Here is a 14,105-nt window from a genome sequence, read left to right as displayed (position 1 = left end):
TTTACAGAATCATTCTCCGTGTCACTCCCTCCTATTTGTCTTGTGTTTTAACAAGGAAACATCAAACTTTGGTTACTCTGAAATGTGTAGTTCCCAATGTACGAACTGAAGTGGGCAAGAAAGCATTTTGGTTTCTGGCACCTAATGCTTGGAATAAATTTCAATCTGAACCTCAACTTCAAGTACTTGTTACATTGAATGAATTTAAAGTTCTGGTGAAATAATTGCAGTCTACCTTGTCTGTGTGCAAGTGTTTAGTGAGCAAGTTTTAATGTTGTTTACTGTTTTTAATGTAACTATGTGGCTGCCCGCTTGGCCAGGTCTTCCTCGGAAAAGAGATATTTGATCACAATGGGACCCTAACCCTAAAAAAAAAAAAAGCTAAAAAAAAAAATAATTGGATAAGGCCTTTTTTTGTATTACCTGTGCACCATTTGGTCTTAATTTAGACCCTTTGACTGTGTAGAGCACTGAAGCTGATCTTTGTGGACTCAGTCTTTATGACTCAGACTCTGCTCAGGTCATGGGGACTTGACTCAGACTCTTCAGTGAATCAGAGTTGGACTCAAACTCCAAAACTTAACAGGACTGAATTTTAGTGACTAGTGAGCAGGAAGTTCACTACACCTCACCACTGAAGGAAACAATCCTCACAATCAAAGTTGAATGCAACACAATAGCAGAAGTAGAGTAAATGTAATCTGACTGTTAAAATAATGAAAACGGAAACAAATCTACCACCACAGAGCTCTGCGACCTGTTTTTGACACAAATAGGTCAAACCTCTTCATGTGTCTTTCAACAACCATTGGGATCTTTCAGTGTTCTTCTGTGGCCACCACTGAGCTCCACTGTCATGCTTTATTTATCCCTTTCCTGCTGCACTGTAATGGAAATATAAAAGGGTGCATTGATTAGTGTTTAAGGATCAGGCTTTAATAGATTAAAAGCCCCCAGCTCTGAGAGCAGCACTCACTCACACACACTTGTGCATAAAGGCAAGTTTGTACACACACCAATAAGCTGATCTATGAGCGGATATGGGAAGAGATAGAGATAGAGCAATAACACACATGTGCAGGCAGCAGCTCCCTGCACAAAGACCAGGATTGGACACACACACAAACACTGACACTTACAGCCAGCAGTGCCAGAGGCAGAGCCCCGACCCTTTCAACAGCCTCAATGTAGTTATTAAAAAAATAAATGAACAAATATGAAATAACACAAATATCTCCCATAAAGGATGTAGATTTTGACATGTTATTATCATAAAGCAGCAGAACTAATGCTCACTACTGATGGGAAATTCATGCATTTTTAACAAAGTGCATTATACAGTCCCAGAGTTATGAACATTTTCTACACACAGGTCTCAATTTATTTAAATAGGTAAATAAATGAATGAGGGTGGCAGTGTTTGAGCAACCCATTGCTGGACAAAATATGCAGTAACTGAAAAATAGTAACTGTTCAGGGAAAATGCAAAAAAATCCCGATTTACCAGAGTTTACCGGTCATTTTGGTCAAATGTGCTCCGGCAACAGTTAACACAACTGTATCCTGAGGAGATTAAAGCAAAGTTGTTGCAAAATGATGTTTTTAAACTATAAACTTGCTATTTTACCTGTTTTAATTAAAAACTCACTTCAATTTTTGAATCATTTTGGTGTGAAAAACCTAAAACTCAAAATGGGTTTCTTTTTACAGAGCATTTCACTCCCCACATTCCTTGGCATTTTTCTTGTGTGCAATGACAGTTTTCATGTCTAAACTCAGCCCGACCTGTTCAACATGTCCCCTTTCATTCTCTCTAATCTGTTCACCTCTTGCTCCTCTCTGACCTTAATCACACCACTGGCTTTAATGGCTTTTGTCTTCAATGTGTTCACCATTTTTTCTCTCTCCACTCTGATCACAGTTGTGTAGGTTGATAGTTCTTCCTAATCTCAGATTTCCCCCTCTTCTCTCCTCCATCCACCCTCCCATCGCTTCTTGTCTTCCTTTCCTATGTTTGACCACAATCATGTTTGCTGTTAGCCTCTGCCAGGTCTATCTAATCCTCTCAATACCTCCTCTCTTCTGCCACCTCCCCTCTAGTCCCAATCATGCCTGATGGTGTCCTTCAGTAAAACTGCTCCATAATTGAATCCCCTGTGTTCCTCGACTTTTCCTGCTCTTCTTTTCTGACCACAATCTCTTTTGTTGTTAGCCTCCCCCTAACCTCTCCTGTCTTCTTTACAGTCCTCTTGTTTCTTTTAATCCCTCTCTGAAGTCACAGCCTCTCCCTCTATCCTGTAAGGTCTTCAGTGTCTCTTGTATTCCCTTATTCTGCCTCAGGCACGACCATTCTTTCATGTTGTTAGACCCAATCGTTCCTGTCACCTCTCCCTCATGAAGTGACCGCAGCCTTGTCTGCTGTTAGCAACACCTGCCTCCCCCGTGCTTCTCTTCTTTGGTTGCCAGCTTCTTTTTGCATGTACGGTACCTCTCCCTGACAGTCACGTAGCTCTTTGCTCTCCTCGCGTGCTGGTTTGCCTCTTGTGGATGTCACCTGGTCGTTTTGCAATGTGGTAGTCACACTTTACAATTTATTTTTCCATTCCCTCTGGGTTCCTCATCTCCATTGGAACACTAACAACCTCAGCATAACCAGCAGTGGATAATAATAACCTATACATAACCCTATTAATACAATATACAATAAAAAAAAAACAGAAATGTAAAAGGAAAAATCTAAAAAAAAAATATATATATATATATAAAAAAAATACTTTTTTCGAACAAAAGTGGTGGACAGTTAGGAAAAACAGCACCTAGAGGATCAAAGCTTATCACTCTGCTGTAATTTAAATGATTCATGTATACATCAAACTGTAAATGTCTCCTCCTCACAGCAGTACAGCAATACATTTCTTCAAAGGAGCTGGTGATCGCAGGAATAACTGATGACAGCACAGAATGTAAGCCGCCTCATGCTGCATTCGTGTGCGAATAGACTGATCATAAATGTGGTCAAACGGGGAAGGGTCAGAGATGTGGTCATTTCTGACAGCTACAAATAATTCCAACAACCCCAGGGCAAAATATTTGAAAAGCTACACACAGAGCTGGCGGATACATCTATATCAAATCCAATATTTTCACTAATGCAATTGATTCAAGCAATTTCAAAGATGCTATATATGATTCTATTAGTATTAGTATGAATGTTTCTGCACACTTAACATCATTTTAAACTGTTAAATCATGTGTCGAATCATCTTCTAAATTAAAAAAAATTGAGTATTAAATTGTGAGCTAAAAAAAAGAAAAAATCTAGCAGTTTAGACATATATAATTTTCCTATACCGCTTTAAGGAATGGCAAATGATTCTCTCACAATTTTCATCATATCCACAGCACATGCACTTATTGCACTATATTGTACTGTCGCCCTGAGGCACATTCACTCCACTCTGCTTATCCCCAAGATATACTTAAATATAGTATGCATGTGTCTGAGGAAATTATTTTTATACATTAGATGCGAGCACTTTATGTGTCAGAATGCAAATAAGTGTGCATGTGAATAAAACTTTATGCAAATTGAGCCAAACTTGCAGTTCTTCAAATGGCCACTAGAGTCCGATTCCAACAGTGATTAAATCCCCAAAGACTGATGCCCGGCTGTTCAATGAAGCCTTGGCTTTTTTGGAATAGTCAGATTTAAGGCGGAGTCAGACATTGACAAGATGGCAGTAACAGAGAAGTGTTTAACAGAAGGTGGACCACCTCCTGACTAAAATTGAAGTTCTTTTTTTTTCCACAGTCATCAATGCTTTCTCCATTTCCCTCCCTTCATCCCTCATTTACTTTGATCAGAAAGTTTGAGGTAGTCATTGCCTGGGCTGCAGAAATGCTACAGGGGATGAATGGGGAGCTGTCTACAGATTTTTTTTAAAAACCAAGCTTAGCACATACACACACAAACATGCACTGAAAGGGAGACTGACGGACCCTGGCTTATGAGGACACATACAGAGTAGTACACAAATAGGACAACACAAATAGACAAGTTCTAAAACGATCAAGCAACCAAGAAGAGTCACAAACACTGCTTTTCTATAAACATTTCTCAACTTTCTATAAGCTCGAGGTTGGAGGGCATGTTATGAGTTGTGGCATTAGAGAGTGATTTAATATCTGCATGTATCTCTGCATTTAAAAATGTACAAAGAAAGCACAAGAGTTCTCTTGGATTACAGAAATAATTACACACCAAGTCCCCCTCGGAGCCAGATCTTCCAGCTCGGGGTGCAGAGAGGAAACAGTCGTAAAACGTGGAGCTCTGAAATGCATGTGAAGCCGCTTAATTGGGGCCAGATCTTAACAAAATCTTGTCATGTTTTCACACCCTTAGGTGCATTTAGATAAAAGCACACAGCAAGTGGCATATCTAACTAAAAAGAGAGAGAGAGAGGGTAGACAGAGAGAGCGAGCTGTGCGTTGCCAGAGAGGAGCGCTGGCTTTCTCATGTCTTTGCTGCCTTTTTGGAGGCTTGTTGAGTACAAAGCTCTCGCCCGCATATGTTTCACAGAAGCATGTAATATGTCTCTGTTGATGCATGTTCAAACACAGATATGCTTACCAAAATCTCCCATTTATTTATTCCCTTCCTTAATACTCTAGACTCCCTCTTTCTCTCTCTCTCTCTCTCTCTGTCTCACTTCCCCTCTCTCCCTGGCTTGAAAAGCATTTTGTCAAATCTCAGTCCAGCATCGAATCTGCTTATTAAATCCAAATTCCCTTGTGCCCCCTCCCACCCCCTTCTCTTATTAAAAGTGATTAGGTTTAGCTCTTGTTACTAAAGTTCTCAATATCTGAAAGTCAAAGATTTAGTTAAGAACTGAAAACATCTTTTATTAATTGAGAGGGTGATTAAAAGATTGTTTTTGGTGAGGCATACTAGCCATCATACTAGCCGTTGCTAATGTGATTTATGTGATGTTTCTCATAGCAACAAGTGATAATAGCAACTTGTTGGACCCCGCTAACGTCACCTGCATGTCTTCCATGTTGCTCTTTAGTTTCAAGCTGAGAGAAGTCTTTGACTCCGTCTCCATCCATCCCTCCCTCCCCTGTCTACACCTCCCACCCCCACCCCTCTCATCTCCACACCGGCTTCCAATTTGTAGCCTTTGTGTATGTTACAGCGGCGAGATTCACAGCATCCCCGACCCCCCCTCCCGCCCCCCCACCCTGCTCTGATCGGACCCGCACTCGGACATCTGTCTGAGGATGTTTACCCAGGCAGTAAGTATGTTAGGGGAAATATTATCCTAGTTTTACCTTACCTTTCTTCTGTCCGAAGCATAAACACCAGCATTGAGAGGTGGGGATGGGAGGGGTGAGGCGAGGAGGAGGGAAAAAACAAAGGAGTGTAGAAGAGGTGAGGCGGAGTGGATGCAAGGGTGTAATGGTGCGTTCGCACATATGGATACAAAGAGCCTGTAGTTGTGGTTGCGTTGTGATGAGCGTGTCGTTTACATGCCGGACAGTTTATTTTCTGATGCAGCCGCACACTCATGAAGCTGGAGATCTGTTTGTTTCGCTAACTCATCAAAGACACAGCACATAGGATCATTTAAAGTTTAGGAAAAAAAAAAAAAGTTTAAAGTTCCTTTGTGTAATGGAGTGTAGCAGCCAGCCAAGTCTTATTCACCATGAACAGCCCTTTTTTTGTGTGTGTCCGTATGTGTGAACGATGTGTGTAAGAGCGGGAGCAAAAGGAGGATGACGGGCGAGAGGGAATGGTGAAGATGAGCAAGGGAGGGAAAGAAAAGGAGAAGTAAATGGATTGGAGAAGTTCCTGAATACAGAGGGAAAGAGAGGGGGAGAAGTTGAAAGGGTGATGAAAGAAGGAGAAGAGGCAGAGAAACCGGGAAAAAGGGAGAATAAGGAGAATGAAAGGGGAGAAAAGAAAAGAAGTTCAGAGGTGTATAAAGCAGTTTTCTATTAAAACGTCATAGAATAACACTTTATGACTTTTAAACAGCCCTGACATAGTGAAAGTAAACTAGCATGAATCATTGGTTTTATCATTTATTCACTGGTACTACCACATGCCTTTGTTCAGTTTGTTTATATGCCTGCTTCAGCCTCTTTCTTTGCCATCATAGACCCTCTCATAAGATTTAAGAGCCAATTTTCCAAATAAAGGACTTTTTACTCCTCAAGAATAAAACAATAACATTTTTTTTCTCCCTCTACAGAGAATCCATTCCTTAAGCAAAGATAAAGTCATAATAAGAGGAAAACTTCTAATTTCAGGATCAATGTCCAAGAAGTCTAGACGGCTTTTTATAGTTTGCTGAAAATCAATATAGAGTTAACATGCATGTATGTCTGGTGCCTGGCATACAGGCATGCACAGACGGGCACACAGATGCTTACCATGCACACACACACACACACACAGTCACACACTCTTTTTTCTCTCTTTATCTCTCTCTCACTCGCTCCCTCACATACACTCTCTCTCTCTCTCTCTCATACACACACACTCGCCCATGCACACACAGGCCTCTTCCCGTCTGGTGTTGCTTCCAGCCTAAAACCAAACCATGTGTGGGAGCAATCCTGTGCTGGCCTAAACTGTATGCCCTGTTGGTACTGGGTCCCTCCACAAGTAAAAAAAGAAGAGGAAAAAAAAGAAAAGAGAGAGAGACTGGAAAGACATTTACAGCCCACCTCTCTGCTCTTTGGCTGTCTCCCTGTCTTATCTCTGAACCTGTCTTCAGTGTTGTTCCTCTCTCTGTGCTTTTGACAGTCACTGACTCTGCGCTTGTCCGTCTCTCTTGGCCTGTATTTCCTCCTCTCTACTCACCTTGTGCCTGTTTTGCTTGTTAATCATCACTGACTCTCTCCCTCTTCCTCTCTGCCCTCGTCTGTGTCATTGTTATTTGTAGCCCTTTCTCAGTATGCCTGCCTGTCTTGCTGTCTTTCCTCCTCCCTTGAACTATTTCTGTCAGTCTTTTCTATTTGCAACCCCCCACCCCCACCCCCACCCCTCCAACCTTTCCCATCTCTCCCTCCCCGTTCCACCACCAACTAGGCATGAAAACGGTGCTCCATTAGCAGTGCCTGGGCTAAGCCCAGTCTGACACACACTGCTTTGATCAGCCGTGAGCTGGGCTAAACACCCTGCTAAACTCCCAGTCTGAGGAAGAGGAGGGGAGGGGAGGGGGAGCTGTTGAGGGGGAGCAAAGTAGCGAGAGATGGGAGAAATGAGATGGAGGGAAATACACAAAGTGAAGAGAGGAGCTCGATTTCCTGTTGTCCCACAGAATATGTTCTCCCACCATTCTTGTCATTAACTACATTTCCTTTCCACATCATACTTCTTTCATTCACTCCCTTTCCCTCCACAGCATCCAGGCAGCCTTGAAAACACATTACTGACAACCTGTGCAGGTGCACAACACAACTCACAGACGCTCTGAGAACGAGAGTGAAAGCAAACAAGTGGAAACACAATCTGATCAGATGTCTGTGGACTCAGAGGCCACCCAGCAAATCTTTGCAGCATCTTTTTTCCCACATCAACTTGATTCTGGTTGTTAAATTTGTCGTTACATATCGTGCCCATTCAAACACACATACACACACATGTTGTGAAGGAGGGAAAAGAGTAAGAGGCAAAAAGACAAGTCCAGAGAGCAGAGGATATATGGAGACCAGGCCTCCATAACTGACAACAGTTGAAAAAAAAAAAGGGGGCACAGCTTTGAGGGAGGCAGATACTAAACCAGCAGCAGCAAAAGGACAAAAAGCTCTCGTCTCTTTCTCCCAAGGAGTGAAGAGAAAAGGGATTTCCGCTCACTGCTAATCAATCAGGCTGTGATAATGGCTCCCATGCCTAGCTGTCGACTGGAGGGGTCAAGGCATCTCGTGACCCAGCGCCCAGGGCCCAGGGGCCAAAGCTCCTCTCAGAATAGCACCCCAGGACGGACTCCCCGGGCTAATTGTCCGAGCCAGTGTCAGCCTTTTCAATGCCCCCCCACCACCGCCACTACCCCTGCTGCCCCCTCCCCTCCACAGCCCTCACACTTACCCCCCCTTCCACTTTCTCCTTCATTCCTCTCTCTTCCCCCCCCCTCCCCTCCTTCTCTCTTCACAACTCTGCGATCCTCTCTCTTTCTATTGCAACTGAGGAATCCACTATGTATACCAGCATGTACCAGCGTGGGGGGATTGGAGAGGAGAGAGGAAGAAGAGGAGGAGGAGGAGGAGGAGGGGGTGGATAGAGATAGACAGAGAGGAGTTGGATGAAGAAAAAAAAGAGCATGTAGCAGACAGGGAGAAAAGTTAATGAAAAGACAGAGGCAAGGGAGGTTAGTGAGAAGTGGGAGAGCATGTCAGAGGGAGAGATCAGCGGCGGCTGCAGCAGCAATGAGCAGAGAGGGGAAGTGAGGAGCGAGGCGGCAGGACAGAGAGGGACAGGCTGAATACTTGGACAGAGACGATAAGAAGAGAAGAGATAGTGAGACTGTCCTCGTCCCTCCCAACCCATCACTCACACCACTGGAACAGAGTGCTGTGACGGGTCTATCCCCTTCCATCTGCATATCAATAGGTTTCTATTAATCACAGGCAGAGCAAGCGTGTGTCTCGGGGAGTCCGCTCAACATCAGCGCCGCTGACCACCACAATGCAGCCAGCATACAAAACACACACACACACATAAAAAAAAATAAAGACAGTGTGGACATGGACACACACTCTTCCACTTTCTCACACACACACAGGAGAAAGAACAAGAGTCTGAAGCAAACCCCACTCCAGCTCCGCGCAATGGCATTCCTCTCATTCCAAGCGCACGCTGCTAATTAACAGCATTAGATCCCACAGACAGAGGGACAGATTGATGGAGAGGTATCCCCATGTTGCACTAGCACCACTCTCTTCTGTCACATTTTCTTTTGGCTATCCCTCCTTCCTTCCTTCTTTTTTTTGTTTTTTTTGGTCACAATTCCTTCCATCCAACTCTCTTTCCCTCTCTCAGTCCCTGTCAGGTCCTGGTCAAGCAGCGCTGAAGAAGAGCAAAGTCCAGAAAATTCAAATTTGAAAAAAAAAGAAAAAGAAAATGAATGGGCTACTCACTGTGAACCTCCTCTTTCTTTTCTGTATTTCAGTTTTTTTTTCCTGATATGTCACTTCTTATCCTCTTCTCCACTGTAGCAAGGGGAAGCGGTGTGTATCCCGGTGTGTGCGTGTGCAGTGTCAGTCCGATAGAGGACAGTTGCCGCCTGCGTGCATGAGCATGTGTGTGTGTGCGTGCATGAAAGAGAGAGGGAGAGAGAGAACGTGTGCCTCTGTCTCTGCGTCTCGCACTGCTCTGAGTGAGCAAGCTGAGGCTGTTTTAAACAGGCTGCTCTCCCCATGTGACCAGCCCAGCCACAGGCAGGAATACATTACTGAGACACACACTCTCTCTCTCTCTCTCCCCCTCTCTCTCTTTTCTCTCTCTCTCCCCCTTCTCTCTCTCTCTGTCTCTCTTGCCCATACACACACCGTGTCCATAGTGCACCCCCTAGCCACCACTCAGGGTAGTGGAGGGAACAGCCCACACACATAAAGGAAGCACGTACGTACACCCACACATGCACACACAGATGAACATAGCATGCACACACACACACACACAACAAGCAGGATGAAATATAGCAACAATGAGGGCTCAGACATACACTCTTATGTTGGGGTTAGTCGCTGTATGTCGCTGCCAAATGTGAAAAGCATCCAAGTCATACAAAAAAAGAAAGAAAGATTGTAAGTTAGAAAAGTCTAACACAATTAGACATGATTCATCCAATTAAATGTTTCTCAATGTGTTTGACTTTTGCAGCTTTACTGTGGCACTGCTTCACACCTGGAGGCACTGACCTTTTCAGTAATGGAAACCTTTTAAAGCTGACCTTCTGTTGCAGGGCTGATACAGTTGCATTATAGCTATTACACCTGGAGGAACAACAATAGAAAACACAACATATGAAGTGTTTCAAGTGAAATATATAGCAGTGGCCATAAAATAAACTAAGCAAACAGAAAACAAACGAACAAACAAAAAGAGACTGTGTCTATTCTGAAATATTCAAAGCTGTTGCATAATATGACAGTGTGAAATGAGGCCATGACAGACATCCTGGAGATAGATCAGTGGGGTTAGGGTCAGGCTATACACAACACCTCAGATGTACCATTATTCTTTATAACTAATGCAACCAGTGCAGTATTCAGACCGCATAGCATACCAGTTTATGGTTGATCTGCTCCTGACACATTCATCATGTAATGCTGAGGAGCGTCCGCCAGCATATTGCCGCTCTGAAGGACCTTGGAGTAAAATGAATGGCCATTGAAAGTCATTTATTAGCACAAGACTAGCCCAAAGGACAGTCTTTTTCTGTGATTACAAACACCATTCACAACACCGGTTTAACACAGTTCCTCTTGATGTCAACACTTCAGGCCTGGGCATGCTTGTCTGTGCCAGAGCTTATACAAAGCTTTTTGATTCAGAATTTTAACTTCAACTGGCCATGTGAGCTGCACAGTTAACTGCAGCTTTTTACCCTTGATGATGATTTTGTTTTTAAGTTTTCTACACACTTGTTTCTAACTGGCAAAGGCACCTTTAAAGGGAAAATCTGGTTTCTTTCAACCAGAGTAGTCCTGGTGTTTTATCATGAATCCTACTAGTAATAATAAGACATTTTAACACAATAGTGTCAGAACTGACATGAAACTAAAGCAGTTAGACAGTTCTTCAGCAATTAAAAGATAAAAAATAACAATATTTGAATGATTACCTAAATTGTCTCCCGTTAACCTCTATTACCTATACGTTCTTCTGTATGCTGCAGTATGTATGTATGTATGTATTATACATATACTGTATATATACACACACACACCATATAGAGGTTGTCCTCTCCTGTTTAACCAAACATTGCACTGTGGAAATAACACTACAACTGTAAACAGAACAAAAATAACATCAGGCATACTCTGATTTGGTATACTCCTGCACAATATATCAACATGTAAATGCATGAATATAAATCAAGCGGACTATGTTCAATAAAAATAGACCTTTCTCTTGGGAACTACTTCAGTTGTTTACAATGACAAAAACAAACTGATTTTCTTTGTACAAACCGGTGTGATAATCCGTCAATGCCACTAAAAATGTCTGTGCTTAAAGCCCATTTTGAATGAACCATCCCAATACAGTTGTTCTCCATTGGTTTCGGCTCATTTCTTGAAACAGAAATGACATTCTCAAAACAACATGGACAAACCTCCAAACCACTTGGCAATTGTTCACAACAGAATTGAATTTCTCATTAATTTCATCAAATTGAAAATGTCTTAGCGAATGATTAAAGCAGAAGTGAGTGATATATTTGTGTTAATATAAGTCTTAAATAGTTATATCTTCCGACAGCAATCACTTACATAGAGTGTTTGGACTGAAACACGGGTCTCTCAGTCCCTCTGCTCTGCTCTGAGCCGAAGAGAAAACATTTATCGTATCCTACAGTTTTTATCCAATGAGGAGAGAGAACGGCATGCAGGGCTGTGTGTGCAGCCAAGGAACGCCGTGAATGTGGTGACGTAGCGACGAGGACTGTTATGGTGCGTTCAAGGAAACTCGTATTTTTCCGACCGTGAAATGGTACCAGTTCGATCTGGTACGAGTTCACCGGTCGGAAGTTACGAGTGGCCGTTATAGTGACTTTCACCGGTAAAACAGGTCGGAAAAACACGAGTGGGTTGCCTGGAACGCTACAAAGTCGTAAGTTGTGACTTGAAGCTGTAATTTACGATTTCAAAAGCCTGCCTGGAACGCAGCATTAGCGAAAACGACCGGATCACTCACTTCTGCTTTAAGTACAGGTAGCCTACATTTAGCACAATTTCCAAGTGAATACATCTTGTTGATCTAAACTGATTGTTGATTTCTCAGTCTAATGGTTGTTCTCTCCAAAACAAGTCATCACATGTACAATACAAGTACAACAAATCTGTTCAACTGTCAAAACTAGTCAAGAACATAATACCACGAATACCTATTTATTTACAGCACTGTAGGCTACATATCATTTTCCTTGTTTTTGTGTTTATATTACATAATATTATGCTGTATACATTGTCCATGGAAGTCACTTTATGTGTGTAAATAAAAATGGTTACCTTTCCTTGGCAGCATGAGTGCAAAGTGTGATGTCAAACTTTGGACTCTTACCGTAAAATCATTTTTTTTATTTTCTTTTTTCCAGTTTTATACACAATTGTATTCTGTAAGCTAGACCAAAAAGCTAGTACGGTAACCATTGTCAATGAAGGATTGGGCTAAGACTGAGAGTTGGACATGAGGGATATAATGGTCCTATGCCATAGTGACAAAACATCTAAACATTTTGACTTGCAGTGCTTACACAATGCGAAAGGGATGATGCACTTTGGGGGCACTGACTATATGAGAAAGGAATTTAGTTTTGACACATGAATGAACTGTTTAGAGAGAGATATGCGGTTTTGCAAGTGAGCTATGGTGTTGTGCTGAACTGTGAGACTGTTTTGCCAAATGATCTTAGAGTTTGAGAATTTAATTTCTGTTTCAAGAAATGAGCCAATGCAATGGAGAAATACTGTAATACGACTGAGCCGTGTCTGGTTAACGGGCTAACTCACAGCAGGCTTGAACTATCTGGGGTCTTAAGTGCATTAGAACTATATTTCAGAAGAGTTGTATTTCCTTTATGTCAGAAACAACATAACAAATTGTCAAACTAATAATACTGTATTGCTATGGCCAACTACACTTTAGGTAGGTAGGTAGGTAGGTGTTTAGCTTCAAAATAAGGCTGTTTTACTCCAAAACCAAGGTGTAGTCTGGTTCAATGTTGTCCAATTGCTTTACCAGCTTGTACAGTCCCTCAGGGCATTGGGAGTCAAAGTTGCCCTGTCTAGAGTAGCCCTGAGGCTTTTTAGGCTCTTAAACTTAGATTTCAGTTTGCTGAAAACAATCTCATTTCATGCTTTGATTTTTCTGTGGGTATGAGTTTTGGACCAACTTCTGTTCCTGGTTCTCGGTTGGGTGTCCGTGAGTATGGCATGCCAGGATAGCCTCTGTCCCCAAGCAGGACTCCATTAAACTCCCCTACACTGTAAGTGTTAGTTAAATATACATGAGTTTCTTGAGGTTAAAGTAGATTAAGTACACCTTGGACAGTAATAACACTGGATCGCCTTGTGCAAACCTTTGTGATACTGCTGATGCTTAAAAAAAATTCTTCAATCATGAACCGACTCAGGCTGTTTTTCTTCCATATTGGATATGGGGCAATTTCCATTGCATATCATCTGACAGCATAGACGGTGACCTTCAATGACATGGCAGACTTTTCTTGACTTGATTCAGCGGTGTCACTGAAAATATACCATCCTGGTCTGAATTATGTGAATATATGTGTTCCTGAAGAATACTTTTAACCGACATTGTCAAAGATTTCAATGTTCAATGATATTAGAGCTGATAATATCTGATTAGGAGGGTGAATACCTCATTTGTTTGTGTGTGTGTGAGTGTGTGTTTTGTTTAATTACCTGATCTGTTCTGATAAGTTAGAGGTGAGACACTATCTCTGTACTGTGCTGTTGCTTCTTTGTGACCATGAAATGGACATTTCTGTGAAAAACTGCCTGGGAAACAGGATTTAAACCCAAAGACGTTTTGACATCAAAAACGAAATGTGATATATTATCACGGAAATGCACATTTCACCCAATTTCAGTTATTACTATCCTGCCTGACTGCCTGACAACTGCCCCCGGCACGTGCCTGCATGCACATTCAGGCTATGGAAAGATTTCTGATTGACACGGGTCCAGATGTGGCCTGGATATACACACATATGGGTGCAGTCGGTCACACCTAAAGGGGAAGCCGAAAGGAGAGGATTATGTTAATGTGGAGGCTTGTCAACCTGTAAGCTACTTTACATTTATTTAAAGTGTCACATACCTACAATAGGATAAACACCTCCTTGACTCTG

General features: G+C 42.3%; 1 protein-coding gene across 1 annotated transcript in view; it reads right to left on the bottom strand.

The window, feature by feature from the left end:
• Window positions 1-9,367, bottom strand: part of cntfr (ciliary neurotrophic factor receptor) — a 236,320-nt gene extending 226,953 nt beyond the window's left edge. The window contains exon 1 of the mRNA XM_083983879.1: window positions 9,145-9,367. The gene's annotated coding sequence lies outside the window, so the exon portion shown is untranslated. The remainder of the gene's footprint in view (window positions 1-9,144) is intronic.
• Between the last annotated feature and the right edge of the window lie 4,738 nt (window positions 9,368-14,105).

Source organism: Trachurus trachurus (genome assembly GCF_905171665.1).
Source record: "Trachurus trachurus genome assembly, chromosome: 12".
NCBI lineage: Eukaryota > Metazoa > Chordata > Actinopteri > Carangiformes > Carangidae > Trachurus > Trachurus trachurus.
Note: the sequence above shows the minus strand (reverse complement) of the source record. Positions and strands in the feature narration are given on the sequence as shown.